The sequence below is a fragment of the Macrobrachium rosenbergii genome, chromosome 11, assembly GCF_040412425.1.
Source record: "Macrobrachium rosenbergii isolate ZJJX-2024 chromosome 11, ASM4041242v1, whole genome shotgun sequence".
NCBI classification, from domain to species: Eukaryota; Metazoa; Arthropoda; class Malacostraca; order Decapoda; family Palaemonidae; genus Macrobrachium; species Macrobrachium rosenbergii.
In genome coordinates this window covers 8277075-8294824 of record NC_089751.1, presented here as the reverse complement: position 1 = coordinate 8294824, position 17750 = coordinate 8277075, and the positions used below count along the sequence as shown (strand labels likewise).

The 17750-nt window shown below is 39.3% G+C and overlaps 1 protein-coding gene across 5 annotated transcripts in view; it reads right to left on the bottom strand.

Moving 5' to 3' along the window:
- The window catches only part of LOC136843119 (semaphorin-1A-like), a 427461-nt gene that overhangs the window by 207918 nt on the left and 201793 nt on the right, over positions 1-17750 (bottom strand). The window lies entirely within an intron of this gene.

The window sequence follows — 17750 nt, the reverse complement described above, 5'->3', positions numbered from 1 at the left end:
GGACCTCCCAAAAGGACGATCCTTCTTCATCAGTGAAGATGATGTTCCTTCCTCCGTCGTTCGAGGCTCAATTACGAGAGAGAGAGAGAGAGAGAGAGAGAGAGAGAGAGAGAGAGAGAGAGAGAGAGAGAGAGAGAGAGATAGCAACTTACTTTATCTTTAGGAGACGTTAATTAAATACAAATCTCAATCATATACGTGATGAACATTCCTGAAGTTGTTCTGCATTCAGAGACAGATTCTGTTCAACGAATAAAAAAAACTGTCTCAGAATTATTTAAATTCGTTTTACAATATCTATAAAAAACAAAAATGGTTTACTAACATCATTGCTAAAACTGCATATGGGTCATATGACAAATATCCAAAGATCGGAAATTTATTATATAGTAAATCCAGGTAATAAATAGAAATAATAAAAATACTACTCTGTGGAAGAAAAATCCATGACAGATACCACATCAGGATTAAATTTATTCCCGAGCCTTGCCAGATCCTTTCCCCCTTCTTGCTGAATCCTCTGAAACTGGAAAGCTTAGGCAAGGTACTTTCGCCTCTTCACATCCCATCCATCAAAGGGGAACAATGCACGATGACAACTACCCAACGCCACCGCCTAAGCACCCCATTCACGCCCTCCACTCGGCAAGTTCACAATACAAGAAATAATGTAAATACTAACGACTTTCCCTTTACAGTGACCTCTCGGCGGACAAGAGGCATGAGATAAAGGAAAGGAGGGGCACGGGATTGTCTACCCCGGGAAAGCATGACTTTCCGCCATTATCAGAGTTACTTTCACATCAGTTACATACACACACACACACACACACACACACACACACACACACACACACACACACACATATATATATATATATATATATATATATATATATATATATATATATATATATATATATATATACATTATATCACACACATTATTATGTATACGGATATGTATACATAATAATGACAGGCGAGCAAACGCACAAAAAAACTTCCAGTCGTATATGTACCTGACAAGTTGCTTTACTATTATAATACTGGGATAGGCAAAATTATAGCTAAAATACCAAAATACACATTAGCAAAGCGAAATGGTATACAAACTTTCTCCTTCACAGAAAAAAATCATTAATGGCGCCTGACGATCGTGGCAAGAAAATCTCTCCATTGTTAATTCGCGACAGTCTATTATTGTAAAGTACAAAAAAAAAAAAAAAATACAACTAAAATTGCAACGGAACTCTTGGGAATTATTGCTAATGTTCAATGCCAATTAAATATTAAAATTAATATTTACGTGCATATATATGATAAAGATGCTACAAGCAAACCTCATTAAATAAAAACGATTTTCTTTATTCTGGGGACAATACTTAGGATATACAAAGAGAAAAGCAAAAAAAAAGGCCGTCCGTTGAATGAATAAAATACCACGCATTTAAACTTGAGTCAAGTGCCAGGGTCTAAGCTTAGCCCGACTGAGAAGAAAGAAGCCCTTTATTTGAATTAAAGTAATAAAAAAAATAAAAGCACGCGCGCGCTCTTTCTCCCTCTCTCTTACTCATACACATAAAAACGAATAGTTTCGTATTTCTCTCTATTCATATATATATATATATATATATATATATATATATATATATATATATATATATATATATATATATATATATATATATATATATATACTGTATATTTATATATATATGTATGTATGTGTATGCACAAGCTTGCACAAATATTTTTTTTTCTCTACTCACGAAAGGTAACCACCTCGGAGGGATTACGTCACAGCCACTGCTAACCGCAGCATAATGTGTGCTAAGCTTGTGCAACTTCCTGTGCCTGGCCTAACAACGAGCGGCGAAACAAAACGATCACACTTGCAAGTGCCACACCTAGCTACCAGCTCTGATTGTTGGGGCTCTACCGCTCTATTGTTCTGGCCAAACAGGAGGAGGCGCATTCCCTTTCTTCCCTCCAATGTAAAACACCCTCAGAGCATTTCCATTACCGCACATCTCAATTTTGTGCGACATTCTGCCTACAGACATCAGGCAAGGTTGCAAACACGCAGGTACACATGTGCACGATAAAAACACTTTCAACTTCTAAAAATAACATTTTAAAGTAGTACTTCCAGTGGAACAAACTGACTCATAACAAAGGAGTAATCAATGTGAATTCTCTTATACAATGGTCAAATATCTAAGTGGTACCTCTTATAACGAGGCACTCTGAAAGCAGGTTCACTCGTAAAATCAAGGAAAATCTTACCCTTACGTATATTGGCTAACTTGACCACAGACATGTCTTTAGCACACAACAGAACGTTTAAGCTTTTAAGATAAAACAATGGACAGGTACACTGGTCTGGAACACTAGCTTTGGAAAAACTACTCGCTCTTTCCTTCTGCACATGCTTGGCAACATTGTCGTCTCATATGTAAATTCACAAATAAAAGTGTGTGTGTGTGTGTGTGCGTGTGTGTGTGTGTGTGTGTGTGTTGCATTCTTCCCACATATGGGTCACACAGGACATATCGACCAAACAAATATTTATGCAGAAGACAAAGCCATTTCGAAAGTTGACTTCAATTTGACCCAAAGAACTCTGTAACGGAGAAGTAAAAAAGGTCGAACTGTACAAGAGATCTCAATTAGTTATAATTGACACTAGAGAACGTCAGAAGGAAAAATGTAAATACTGAATTTTATCATTCAACGCATTTACACGAATCGTGAATACCGAAAGGCAGTTTTAATTATTTAACGAACAACGATGCCTGTCACAAATACATGTGATAATACACTGCTGTTAAAGGAATATGAGTTGCAAATGTTATATTATAATATATCAGCCAATTTCGAGTTGCCCTTCTATATGACTCATGGCAAATAATGTTAATAAGAACTCACTCACTAATGAAGAAACGCCATTTTCAAATACACTTTTGTTAGGGATAAAGATGACTTTTAGAAGTTATCATCCGCATTTACTGAAGCGTTATACCGATGGAAGTGAAAGTTTCAGATCACAATTTCAAAGTGATCACTCTGTAACACTCATAATCACTAACAGCCAATTCACTGGCAGTAGAATCTTGACCTCGGGCGTTCAAATAACGATACTCGCGTGAGACATCCTGAGGAATACATAAGATATGCATTCACTTCAAACAACGTAACAGTCCCAATGCAGTTAGGTGTAGACGAAGAGACGGAAAGGCGACAGAGCTAATCAGCCCTGCCAAATGTCACCGAAGGTAAGAGGGGAGTTGGAGTGGTTGGACAACGAGACCCAACACAAGAGTGGACGCTACTAGCCACATTTTCATACAATGATATCTAACTCCGTGCATCAACCTACTTGATAGAAAAAGGGTAGGGAATGCCCCCAAAACTGGGAAGATTCTTAGCCAAGATCATTCTTTGGCTTCCGTACACCACAACCAAAATAATAGTCGAACACAAAAAGAATCCATACAGGATCAACATTGGTTTGGCTGACATTGGAGAGAAAAGTCCCCAAAGATTGGAGGCATCTTTTATAAAGGTTTTAAGCGGCAGCACCAGATTATATATATAAAAAAAAAGTACTACTGTATTTTTCTTAAAGCTCTATTCCAATATACTTGCTACTCTGAAATACAGTACAAAAATCTGTTTCCAGATGTAGATTATTAACTTCGCACGGATCAACGATCCTTGATGGGTCTATAAAAAAAACATACTGATTATGCTCCACGTATAAAAAATGCTTCTATGCTGTCAAACTTAGTCAATTCAACATAACACTTCTAATAATGAACTATTTCTCCCACGGTCTACTATACATCAAATATTATGACAAAAATGTCAATAATAATACTAACTTTTAATATTCCAAACTTTACAACTGACGCTGACGGAGTAAGCCGGAGTCAAAGAAAACTTAGTTGGAGGAAAAAAGGCATTTCAACTCTTTCGAGAAAACTCTATAACCGTTGCAATGACAATAACGCTTCGTGCAAATGTAGTGTGTTGCTGAAGAGGTTAAATTAATGCAGGGAACAAGCAGTTATGCCAAATAATATGACTAAGAGCTCGAAGCATATACATACCTTCCCTTCGAACGCCACCGCGCGCGCACAACTCATATCGCACAAGTTTAGAGAATTATGCTCAAAGTTTAAGTTTCATGAAATTAAAGGGGTGGCGGAGGGGAGGGGAGGGAGATTTTTCTTCTTCTCCGTCTATTTCCTTCTTTCCTTTTGCCGGGCGGGACTGTCAAAGCACATAATAGGGATTGCACTGGGCTGGGTGAAAGTCGGTAACGCGTACAAGAAATTATTCTCGAGGAACTCAGTAGCGCGTAGAAGAAATTATTCTTGATGAACCCAGCTAAATCGTTTAAAAAGAATACAAAGCAGATATGCAAGGGGGGAAAAGCAGGATGGGTTATGAAGCAGCAGCTGCACTACTTTACATATCAAGTTTCCATGTATAATTAGTGTAATTTCCATCCGTATAACGATGGTATTTACCTTATACATTTGGGGATTTTTTATTGCTCAACCAATTTTATTAGGTAAAATGTAACTATAATGTACGTTCCCACACATTATTATATTACTGCTAATAATAATAATCATCATCATCATCCAACTATTTACTCAAGAGTCAACTAATTTAAAAGAAAGACACATTTTCATAACTACCTAATAAATTGAAACTTCTTTGTTAATCTGGCAAGTCGCTTCAGTAAAAAAAAAATATACGTCACGTTTTTGTTGCCCATTTAAAACCATCTGTGAGATGAGGGCCAGCAAAAACTTTGTTCTCTAAAATTTAATTTAGATATTATCCATATTTATACACAGTCTCTTGTTGCAACCACTCAAATCGTTCCTGAGAGAGAGAGAGAGAGAGAGAGAGAGAGAGAGAGAGAGAGAGAGAGAGAGAGAGAGAGAGAGAGAGAGTCTCCCACTGCTTAGTTATATCTCAGAATTGGGAATTCGAAAATAAATTTCCTTCATGTAACTATAGAGGTTTAAGAAAATCTTCAAATAAAAACATGGCAGAGAATACATGACTAAAATATAAGGCTAAAAAATAAAAAAACTTCTAAATGAACATTAAGCAAACTTAAAGAAAAAAATAAAGACAAAAAAAATCGAACAAAGAAAAGAAAAAGCGGAGGTACGATAACGCATCTGTTTGTTAGTGCAAAAGAAGTGAAGTTTTCCCCGAAAGTCCTATAACTTGTTCCCTAACTTCCACCAAAGTATCCGTCAGGATAACCTAGCTATCTCGCAGGCGTTTTACCTAGTGGACTTTTCCAAAGTGCTGACGCCCATAAAATCCTAATAAACCGCCCGACTCTTCCTCGCAATCCAAGGTATTCGAAAATCCATGGAAAAAATTAGGACGTTCTCCTGTCAACGTTATAAAGCTTCGAAAAATTTGCTTTGACAGATGGTAGGACGCTATACTGGACGACACTGGCTAATGTGGATTTTGATGTTAAGATAACGCACATTATACATTGCTATTAAATGATTTATTTCCGTAACCAACCTTCGATAGATCATGAACTGCGGCCTTGAGAATTTTCTGCAGACGCAAAATTATCTCAAGAGGAACAGAATTCTAGCCTTTAAATTTTCAATAACTGGTAATATTATGTTCCTGATAATAACTGCACTGCCCGATGTATCACACAGTATCACAACTCCTTCAAAATGAGCTATCGATTCAGGATAAAAAAAAGGGGGGAGGGGGAGTTCTCACGCCTGTGAAGTCAGTAGTTAATTATTTCATTGATGCTCGGTTTTAAAGGGACGAAATCATTTATGCTAAGCAATTCGGCCAAAATAAGTGATGCCATCTAAATGAAAACTAGTTTAAAACAAGACACGCTTGAAGAAAAATCATAGGAAACTTATAATAAACATACATACAAATGTATACGAGTATGTATGAGTATATATATATATATATATATATATATATATATATATATATATATATATATATATATATATATATAATGGAGTGAATAGTGAACTCAGTGTCCCCCCTCAAAAAAAATAAAAATTGCTACGCTTTTCTTCAAACTAACGGCTGAAAATCAATACATGACCTAAAAATACAAAAATGAGAGAGAGAGATTTTCTGAACATCAAAATTAAAGAAAACCAGCTTTCGAAACACAGAACCAGAACACACCACTGACATATACACCCAAAATGTAAGCACAAATCGATCTTATTACAATGCTAAAGGTACATCACACGTGTTACCTCCTTAATTCCGTTCTAATCGATTTCTAACGATCTTTTTTTTTTTATTTTTCTTTTTATTTCACTTTCCCTGAAGACCCACAGCAACCGCACAAAAATGGCCATTCCATTTAGCCGTCTTAATTGCGAATTTCCCCAGCGCTTTGAAGTGTGGCCATCTGCAACAGTTTGAAATAGATCACGTTTAGAGTGTAGGCGTTCGTGCCTGTTGTAGACCACAACGGGAGTCACCACTACCTCCATTACCACCGTCCACAGACAATGCGAAACAAGGAGCGTTTCCTTTTAAACAAAAGAAAATAGTCCAACAAGCTCCTTGCAGTAAAAACATTAGGCTCAGCATTATAATAATTCTGGTGTCAAAATATTACCTTGGGAAACAAGTTACTGATCTGAAAATGTTACACCATTCAGTCCGACAATGGAATGTATGAATACCTGCTAAGTAATTTCTGTGAAATTACTAGATCTATTCAAGATGACATTATTGCAAATATATGTGCAAAAATCCATAACAAATGGAAGCAGCTGAATCTGCAAAAAATAAATTCTTTTAAGTCTCTTAATAATATAAGGTTTTGGTTAAACTAGGAACAAAGTCAAGGACGGGCTTTACCGAGAAAGACGGCGGGGGCGAAGGAAAAATCCTCTTTTTCCAGGGGAAATGTTCAGACCTTTCACTCTTTTTCCAGGACCACCTACGGCCCAGCAATACCGCTCGCACAAGGCTCTAAGTGTCGAAACAATTAGAAACTTCCGGCGACCGAATTCCAAATGGTTCCCTGCCTCTCCTATCGTGTCTGGCATAAACGGACATGGTCATAGGCCTACTTGACTCTAAGGGACGTCCAGTCTTACAAACTCGGTCCCCTATAAATAACCATGTTAGCGTATGATTTCTCTCTCTCTCTCTCTCTCTCTCTCTCTCTCTCTCTCTCTCTCTCTCTCTACCAGACTAGGAATGATAAAGTTTGTGAAATATATAGAAATATTCGAAAATGAATTTTATTGTTTTCTGTTCCTTTCCTACAAACAGCTTACCCTTCACCGTCAGTAAAACATGGATCCACCCAAACAATGACAGTTTCTCTCTCTCTCTCTCTCTCTCTCTCTCTATAAAATATAAGACTAAGAGATCCTTAGCGTCGTATGTATTTCAGTTACGACTGGTTTTACAAGATACGGAGAGAGATGAGCCTCAAAAAAATTCGGTCAGTGACGGACAAACGAAAGAAAATCATCAACAGCCACCCACGAACCGAGCCCACAGGGGCTCTCACCCCTAATCCAAACCCACCCGAAGAACCTCCCGAGGCAGAAAGCCAAACAACGAAATGTCAATAACTCTCCGCATCTTTGTAGGACCAAAAGCCTGGGCGAGAGCGCCCACGCTCGCGCGCGCGCGCACACACACTTTCACAACACAAACGTTTCTAATGATGCACGAACATCGAGGACATAATTCTGTGGCAAAAGTAGATGCGCTCTACAAGAGTTGTATGCAATCTCAGTGGCGGAAGTAATAAGCTACACAAGAATGTATAGAATAAAAACACTGAATACGAGCATTAATTCATATTATGTAGTAACTTTGCGTCTCGACTACAGTGTCCATGGAGGACAAATTTTATAATGACCCATAAATGATTACAACAGGCTACAATTTCCCCAGACAGATCCCTCCCTGTAAGAGATTAAACAGAAAAAAATTCGTATAACGCACCCACAGAGAGAGAGAGAGAGAGAGAGAGAGAGAGAGAGAGAGAGAGAGAGACTCCCCCTCGACAATCTCAACCGGCATTGTAGGTAGTGACTACTACAACTTACAACAAAACGGGGACGTCCATTAACCTTGAAATCGCACAATAGCGCCTCAATCCTTTCCCATGGCTCTGCTTTGATTAGGCAGCAACTGGACAGGGAGACCGACAGCAAATAAAAGGAACGGACAGCTCAAGGTTTCAGTGTTACGTCTCTCTCTCTCTCTCTCTCTCTCTCTCTCTCTCTCTCTCTCTCTCTCTCTCTCTCTCTGTTGTTAAAGACGTGAATTTTCCGCAGAGAGTTTATCAATGACCCGAAAGCATACAGATTCTTCAAAGATAAAATTATATACCTTATCTACATATCAGGTTCAATTCTGTCTGAAATACTAAACTTCTGCCAATAAATTCGCAAGCTGAAACCCTCTCCCAGATGGCGTTTCCACCTAAATAATGAAGAGGCAAACTAAGGAAAACTCTACGTGCTCTTCCTTCATGATAACTTATGATATATACTGTTTGGCTTCCTCCTTGGAATCATGAATGGGTAATTTACTACCACTTGAAAACTCGTCGCTGGTAAAGTATTGGTTAGTACCCCAAGTGTCTCAACTGCCTGTACCAACCACCAAGGAAAGCCACGTATGACACGTCGTATCATTATGCCTTTACCCTAGGTATAATTTTGAGAGAGGGAGAGAGAGAGAGAGAGAGAGAGAGAGAGAGAGAGAGAGAGAGATAATACCTGCTATTCATGGTAAGGTAAAGTACGTTTCTCTTTACCAAGTCTAAAAACAAAGCCACGTATGACACGTCGTATCATTATGCCTTTACCCTAGGTCTAATTCTGAGAGAGAGAGAGAGAGAGAGAGAGAGAGAGAGAGAGAGAGAGAGAGAGAGAGAGAGAGAGAGAGATAATACCTGCGACTCATGGTAAAGTACTTATCCTTTTACCCTATGGAAAGTCTAAAAACGAAAGTGAATAACATACAAATGAAACCGGTCCGTTAAATAGATCCCATCTTTTTACCTTATTCCGTCAGTTTCTTCACGGAAGCAAGTGTCTGTTTCACTGATCAAGAAGAGCAGCGTCTTACTGCACAGTAAGCAAGCATATCCTTCTCCCCTGGGACACATACAAAAAGAAAAGTGCTACGCCAACCCCAAATCTACCGAGAAGATGAATTCAAGACTCGGAGTCTGCAAGTCCGCTGCACACAGATTGCTGAGGTTTGGAACAAATTCACGACAGAAAAAGAAATACGCCTCATGAGCAAAATGGAGGTTCACAGTTCAGAAAGACGTCATCAAGGGCGAGAGTCAGTTAAGAGGGTGCTAACAAACTACAGTTCAGAGTCAAGTGGATCTCAAGTGCCAATCTGAGCGGGCGCATCATAAGTACTAGCTGTCTTCTCTCTCTCTCTGATTCTGCTACTCTCCTCTGCAACGTTGCACTATTGCACAACGCACCCGGCAGACATAAGACACTCACGCTCAGGTTCAAAGGCCTTCCCTTCACATATATGTCATCTTTTCTTTATATAAATCTCTTTCCGTATATATTTATACACACACACACACACACACACACACACACACACACACACACACACACACACACATATATATATATATATATATATATATATATATATATATATATATATATATATTGAAGTCCAATTTACTGCAAATCTACGTTAACACATTGATGAGAAGATGAATAATATATTAGCATTTAATCACTCATGCAACGACAGTCAGGAAGTCGAATAAGTAATTACACCGGGCAGAGCAGAATCCGAAAGGGAAGAAAGAACGCAATTGCATTCCACTGAACATTGCAATCGTCCTTCGAACTCAATCACTTGATGCGCTCTCGTAACAATTGGTTCTCCTATCACAGCTATTTCTTCCAGCGTGGAAAGATACAACATATTTCATCTATATATAGAAAAAAGGGGAAGTTCGTGCAACTTGTTTCTTGACAGTCGGTGTATCAAATCCCCAACAGAAATATGGAAAAAGGAATCATTATATTACAAAAAAAAAAAAGTATATCTTAGTCTAACCAGACCACTGAGCTGATTAACAGCTCTCCTAGGGCTGGCCCGAAGGATAGATTTATTTTACGTAGCTAAGAACCAACTGGTTACCTAGCAACGAGACCTACAGCTTCTTGTGGAATCCGAACCACATTATGACGAGAAATGAATTTCTATCACCAGAAATTAATTCCTCTAATTCTTCATTGGCCGGTCGGAGAGTCGAACGCTGGGCCAACAGCATGCTAGCTGAGAGCTCTACCCATCCCTCCAATGAAGAACAATATTAAAAAAATATATATACAATAAGAATGATGATCACGATTATGATTATAATAATGTACACTAATATTAACAGTGCCTCATAAAATAATAATAATAATAATAATAATAATAATAATAATAATAATAATAATAATAATAATATAAATGCCAAGGATAGATTCCCCTCAATACCGAATCTTTCAAGGGAGTTTAATTTGCCAGTAAATTCTTTGAGAATATGCAAATGAACCCTAGAACTCTTTTTCCAATCTCTTTAAAAGCCTTTTCTTCTGGACCGGATGAAGCAAAGGGATATTCCGGAGATTAAACTAAATCGCTAAGACCCCCGATAACTCCTTGGGGGACGGTTGGAGAAGGGGGAAGGGGAGGGGGACGGGGGATTCCATGAGGAAAAAATAAAAGAAAAAAGGCTCTTCCTCCTCTCCCAACCTCTTTGCAATACACTTAAGAAAATGAAAGGGATAACAGAACAAGAAAATTAGCTCTTACAGATAACCTGATCACGGGAAGTTTCAGGATCGGCAGTTTCACATACTGGCAGCAGCGAAAATAACGGAAGTTACTTTACAAGTAGATTCCTTGGATACGATAATTAAGGCAAAACAGATAATCTCACATTAAAGCTTTTAATAAATCGCAAAACAGATAATTTTACATTAAAGCTTGCAATAAATCACAAACTCACAAACTAATCTTAAATAAAGCTTGCATTAAATCACCAAGCGATAAATGTCTTTCTCCAGCGATTCAATTCCAAGCGCCTATGAATAATAAACAGTCGACATCTTATTTAAATTTTTTTATGAACAATTTACCTCAAGGTAAGATTCATTTATCTCATATATTCTTCTGCCATTTAAAATCCAATGACTTGCGCGAAGACTACGAAAACATGTAAAAAGAAAAAATGCGCCGAAGCGGCGCAATCGACTTTTCTGTGCAGCCGCTATAGCGTATAATCAAGGCCACGGAAAATAGATCCATCTTTCGGTGGTCTCGGTATAATGCTGTATGAGCTGCAACCAATGAAACTATAACGACGTCCCGGTGGTGGCCTATCTATATCGTTGCCAAAACTACGATTATGGCCAACTTGAACCTTAAATAAAACAAAAACTACTGAGGCTAGAGGGGCTGCAATTTGGTATGTTTGATGACTGGAGGGTGGATGATCAAACATACCAATTTGCAGCCCTCTAGCCTCAGTTTTTTAAGATCTGAGGGCGGACAGAAAAAGTGCCGACAGACAGACAAAGCCGGCACAAGTTTTCTTTTATTGAAAACTAAAAAGAAACCGATATCGAGAAAAGATCGATCCCCCGCCCCTCCCACAATAGGTAGCGTATACAAACGAAAATGTGTCCCTATGAATGTGAAGTGCATCACTGGAAGAGAGTGGCTCCCCCAAAAAGGTTTATCTCGCCAATCCTATACCAGACTCCTTTTGGAGTCAACTATTTGCATAGGAACCCCCACCACACCTTCCTTTCAATCGAATGCCCTCAAAGCCGACACACGTTCAGACAAGGCCCTTTTATTTCATCACATTCTCTTTCTCTCTCTCTCTCTCTCTCTCGTTTGCTTTCATGTACATGACAGAGTAGCGAGTGTGCAAACCAACTGAACATAAATCATCTATATGGATATTCAATTCAATCTGGAGAGAGAGAGAGAGAGAGAGAGAGAGAGAGAGAGAGAGAGAGAGAGAGAGAGAGAGAGAGAGAGAGAGATTGATGTTTTACCTTCCAAACTCTTCCAGATATCTAGAGTTACTTGGAATATATACAATATGACACTTTGAATGAAACAATAAGATAACTTATGGCACCGCAGCTAAACTGTACGTGCCAAAAGATAATAAAAACAAGATTAGCATCAGTGTTATAATAACAAACGTTGTCCGTCCCGTGAACAACACTCCATGCAGTTATCCAGTGATGGTCCTTACATATTTACAGTCCGTTTCATTTTAAGGAAAAGGAAACAAAGATAAAGCTCTCATTCGCTTTCTTTCATTTCAAACTAAAAATTCAGCAACTATTCCCGCTTCCAGTTCTTTTGCCATTTGCAGCGAGGAACAAAAAAACGAAAAGACATCAATATCATAACGAATGGGAAACCCTTTACGAAGTCCCGACACAACTTCAAAGAATATTGAAAATCAGCGACCTGGAAGGATGTTGCATTAGCGCACTGACACCCCTTTTCTGTCTCAAACTGGATCAAAATAATGGTGCAAAGGTGCGTTGCCAAAAAAAAAAAAAAAAAAAAAAAAAAAAAAATAAATGACTACTGATGCCCCTTTTACAACCGGAAACTCCAGTTCACAATCACAATAATCCAACTCGTTTAAATTACCTAGAGCAGTGAATTAGCAATCGAACAAACCGCTGCCACAATCCTCTTCTCCAATCTTCCTACCCAGCGGAGCAAATGAAGGTGTTTCTCTCTCTCTCTCTCTCTCTCTCTCTCTCTCTCTCTCTCTCTCTCTCTCTCTCTCTCTCTCCTATGCATACATAAACGGCTAATGGAGCAGCAACACTTGATTACTTATCAATAACTGAATTTACCGGAGATTGTATCACAGGCAACTGATCAATGAACAGCGCTAACAAAATCACAACCTTGGAACATCATAAGAAACGCAAGATAGCTTCCAATCACTACTATTCACGGCCGACGGTGATATCACCAAACAAAGGCAACGGAGAGTTAAAATACTGAGAGACTGGTGCGAGTTTCATCCGAGAGGAAAATTCTGAATGAATCTCGAGGCAATAAAATAATGACGTGCGACATGTCCCTCAGCTGAATCAGTATAAAAAAAAAAATGCCGCCTCGTTACTTATTCCCGGCATACAAGGGGCAGAAAGAGCATCTCTCACCGAAATAGGTGTTGATAATGGTTACTGTGGAGACGACAAAGCCGAACGACTGCCGATGCTGTTGTCGGAAGGTAGAACCGGAACCTTCCTAATAACCTTACGACACAACGACACAACGGCAGTCTCACGTCACATAAATCTCTGCCGCCATTTAAACTCTACAAGAAAAGAGAGAGAAAAGGGATAGAGAGGGAGAGGGAGAGAGGGTTGAGGGGAATGAAGGGGTTGTAAGAAAGAGAAGGAGGGGGAGGGGGAGGAGGAAGGGGATGAGGAGGTGGAGGGGGAGGGAGAGGGAGAAAGAGGGAGACGGAGGAAGGGGACAGGAGGTTAAGACTTTCATGCCAGTCGCATATTCATAAAACATCAATAATGATTTTTACTACGCTATTGTAAAACAGGCGGTTCCCACTGATTACCCGTAACTCCCATTCACGTTTACTTTTACCTTCGCTGGGAAATTTTATTATGCAAAAATACAAAGACAATGCCGCGGCTTAACTAACGACGAAATCTTACGTCACCATGGAAGACGGACCAAGGATATTCAAATTCGTTTCCTTAATATGTAACAAAGACTCTTAATTAATAGAAAGGGACACCTTATGATATAACAAAGAACTGACTAAGGCTTTTGTACTTCTGACCACAGTGCAGCTTTCGAGCACGAAAATAAACTGCTTTTACTATTAAACGCCAAAATCATACCCACCACAACAAAGAAGAATCGCAGCCATGAAATAATTATCCTATAAGGAACCGTAGGAACAACTTTTTCTTTTTTTTTTTTTTTATGAACAGGACTTGTAAACTGTCAACAATAATTTTCACAATATGGCGCTACTGAAATACGACTGTTTAAAAACCTCAGCCACTCGCAATTTCGATCCGATACGCACGTTATAATGCAAACAAAATATACGGCATAATAACAAAGGATTAATAAAAGAAAAACCCATCTGCATGCCCAGTGTATGAATATGAAAGACTTGAAAACTCTGCCTCAATTTGGGATCTTTATCACTCCCAATTCAACCCCATCTTCCCGAAATAGAGATGACACGTCTCTCTCTTTAGGGTTTTATGAACAGAAGCCAATCGATAAACTTATGAAAGGGGGTCCTATCATCTCAACGGCAGAACTTTACAAACCTTCTGTAACCATCTGGAGGAACAGAAGACAGCCAACTGTCTATTTTTCCTTCGTTTTCATTTTCATTCCAGACTGATAGAGGGAACGCAGACAGGCAGCCAATAAAGCCGTCAGGTCCCGGAGAACTGTCATTCACCAGCGGCTCGCGATTTAACAAGACTTCAATTGCGCATACCGGAATTTTGCACACAAATATACACGGCTAATATCAAGAACATCCAGTCAGTATTAATAACTAGAGATGAAGATGGAAACAAGGTTTTTGACAAGGTTGAGAGAGAGAGAGAGAGAGAGAGAGAGAGAGAGAGAGAGAGAGAGAGAGAGAGAGAGAGAGAGAGAGAGAGAGAGAGAGAGAAATTTTGCTGGTAAGCGAGTGTTGGAAATTAATTATGCATAGGTCATTTACGTTTTCGAGTGGTCTCCGAGGGACCCCAGATCACGTGTCCCACGCCGGCACCGGAGGAGAATATGGGGGTGGGGGGGGAACGAGAGTGAAAAGAACTCAACATGGAACGTGTTTGATCTTCAAAAGGCACCTCCAAAATTCCGGCTCCCCCGCATTCTCTATTACCTCCCCCTCTCTTCCACCGAGGGTGAAGGGTAAGGAAGGTTCTGTGCTACAGAACACAGGGCTTGCAACGAGTTGGAGCTGCATACTGCGAGCTCATGATGCAGACGAAAAAAAAAAAACTGTAGTGGTTCAGGAGCGGCATTTTAAATGATGTTTGGAAGGAAATGCTTTATTCAGTATTATTAAAATTAGTTCACACACAAAACAAATTTCACATAATGTGAGAGAGAGAGAGAGAGAGAGAGAGAGAGAGAGAGAGAGAGAGAGAGAGAGAGAGAGAGAGAGAGAGAGACTATTCTTATAAGCACGAAATAATGTGGAAATTTCATACCCAAGTTTCTAGGCTTTGTAAGCTACTATACGTAGGCAGTAATGAGCTTCAGCAAGTAAATATTAAATGCTAAACAGAGAAATTATTTATCTTATATATTCCCCCTATCTCCTGTCTTCGGGATTCGTCACTTACTCCTGTCATTCGGATGTTTACACGGGCCTACTTCATTAGCAATTTCATTTTATAGTTGCAATCACAATAGTCCCAACTTTGCAGACTGTCCCTGATAAAAAGAAAACAGAACAGAATGGATACTACAAAGAATAATAGGATGTGACAGCATGATGCTTACAAACACTAAAACATCTAAAATAATATTGTATAGTATTATTAAACCTTAGTCTATGCATCCCGGATCATGGCATGGTACAAAATAACATTTCCAATTTTCAGAACAAACAACTAACGAAAATTCTCAGTTAAAGTTAACGGAAACACTGAACTTGTGAGGCATAAAACAAAACATATATATAGCAATATGTTGAACTCAGCATTCAAACATCCAAGTACAGACATTCCTCTGGTTAACTGGCTGATATTTATATTAATCATAAAGCATAATTCGCTCAACATAGCATCACGCGATATCATTAATGTCAATATCATGTAATGATACTTTATGATGGCCCTAAATGAACGGGACATTAAACCTGATATTAAGCACATTTGCAATATCGCTGCTTACTATTTCTAGCTCAAAGTCGTCGATGCAATGCAAGATGTACGTCATTCGGAGTCCTTTTGCAGTGTCAGCGCTCCTTGCAACATCCTTCGGTCACGTAGGTAATGGAACAGAAGGTGTTATCAGACGTGAACAGGGAGTCGCCCTTCGATATATATATATATATATATATATATATATATATATATATATATATATATATATATATATATATATATATATATATATATATATATATATATATATATATGGGAGAAAAGAAGAGGAGCTGCTCACGACCATATACAAATCCATGGGCTGGGGAGGCATGTGGGTGCGGCGGGACAAGCGCCGCCAGGTGACAGGTGCAACCTTCCTTCCGGTGGCAGGGACCCACCGGGTGTGGAAGGAGGATGAGCCCTGGTCTTAAACCGGATGAATTCGCACACCTTCCGACTCCGGAAATAACTCGAATCGAGTCAACCGATTTTTTAGTGTTCTTGAAAATAACCCTAAACAAACCAAACGGAAAACTTCAAACTCCTTAAAACTTGACGTTGCAACTGGCGGATTTCCTCATGGAACTGAGCCACCTAAGTCTGTAGACAGGAACTGCATGAAAAACGCATCGAAATGACAGAGGCTTTAGGTTAAATTTTTCTCCCCGTCAAAGGAGTGGCCATGAGGAAGGAGGGAAGGATCCATTTGGAGAGCCATCCATACATGTGCGTCACCGGCGCCGTCGCGCGTCACGCACCAGGGGTTCAGTTAATTGGTGGCACTCTTCCTTCCCTCTACCCGTGACGCACTGTTCCGCCCACGGGACCGCCAGCTCGCCCACCCATACAAATGCACAAAGAACCGAATCTAAATTACTCACAGGTAATTGAGAGAACCTCCTCCTAAAACATTTCTACATCCATACAAGATTCTTCCCGAAAACTATCTCTCCTAAGAACCTTGAGCCAAGTACATAACACAAACGAACGAATACAAAGGTAAGCATCAAAGGTTTATTAACCTACCTGTACCATCAAACAATGAAAAACTAAATCTCCATCTAATAATATTCTCAAAAATGAATTTTAAATAAAATAAAAAAAAAAAAGCAGTAACGGTCCAAGCTCCTTCCAGTGCCCCTTGGGGGGAAAAATGCTATTAGAAAATTGCGGTTCGCCTTAGAACTTTCGCTGCCTAAGGTGTTCCAGGTGATAAGTTGGCAGGGAAAGTTCCTCGTTACTGCCTTTTCCTTATTTTGGCAGAGAAGAGAAGGAAAGGGAATCTCCCATGCAGGGTTAATGGCCCGAAATATATCACTCCTTGTGGCGGCTCCTTTACTGCCGTCGGTGAGGCTTCATCAACTTTCACCGATGCCCTGCCGGTGACTGCGGTGTTTGCCAATACGCTGCCTCTGGCGAGAACTTTCATTTGTCGGTCGGTTTGGATTCTTCCTGACGAACCTGATATGATCTCCGAGTATTTAAAACACGAGAATCTTCCGCCATTAGGCAAAACCCTTACTCGTTTAAATTCACGCAAAAATATACACAGCACCCAGCCCAAATATACACAAAATCGTCTGTGTTGAGAGGATGTCCATGCGTGGTCAGATAATCAGGCCAACTTTTTCAAGAATTTCTGCATGAGATTCGTTCAACTGTTTCCGTTGTGTCAATCCCACCCTGACGAGGTAAAAGCAATAATAAAAACCAGACAAAAGATTTTTTTACCAAAGGATATGAGCCACATGATGGAAGAACATG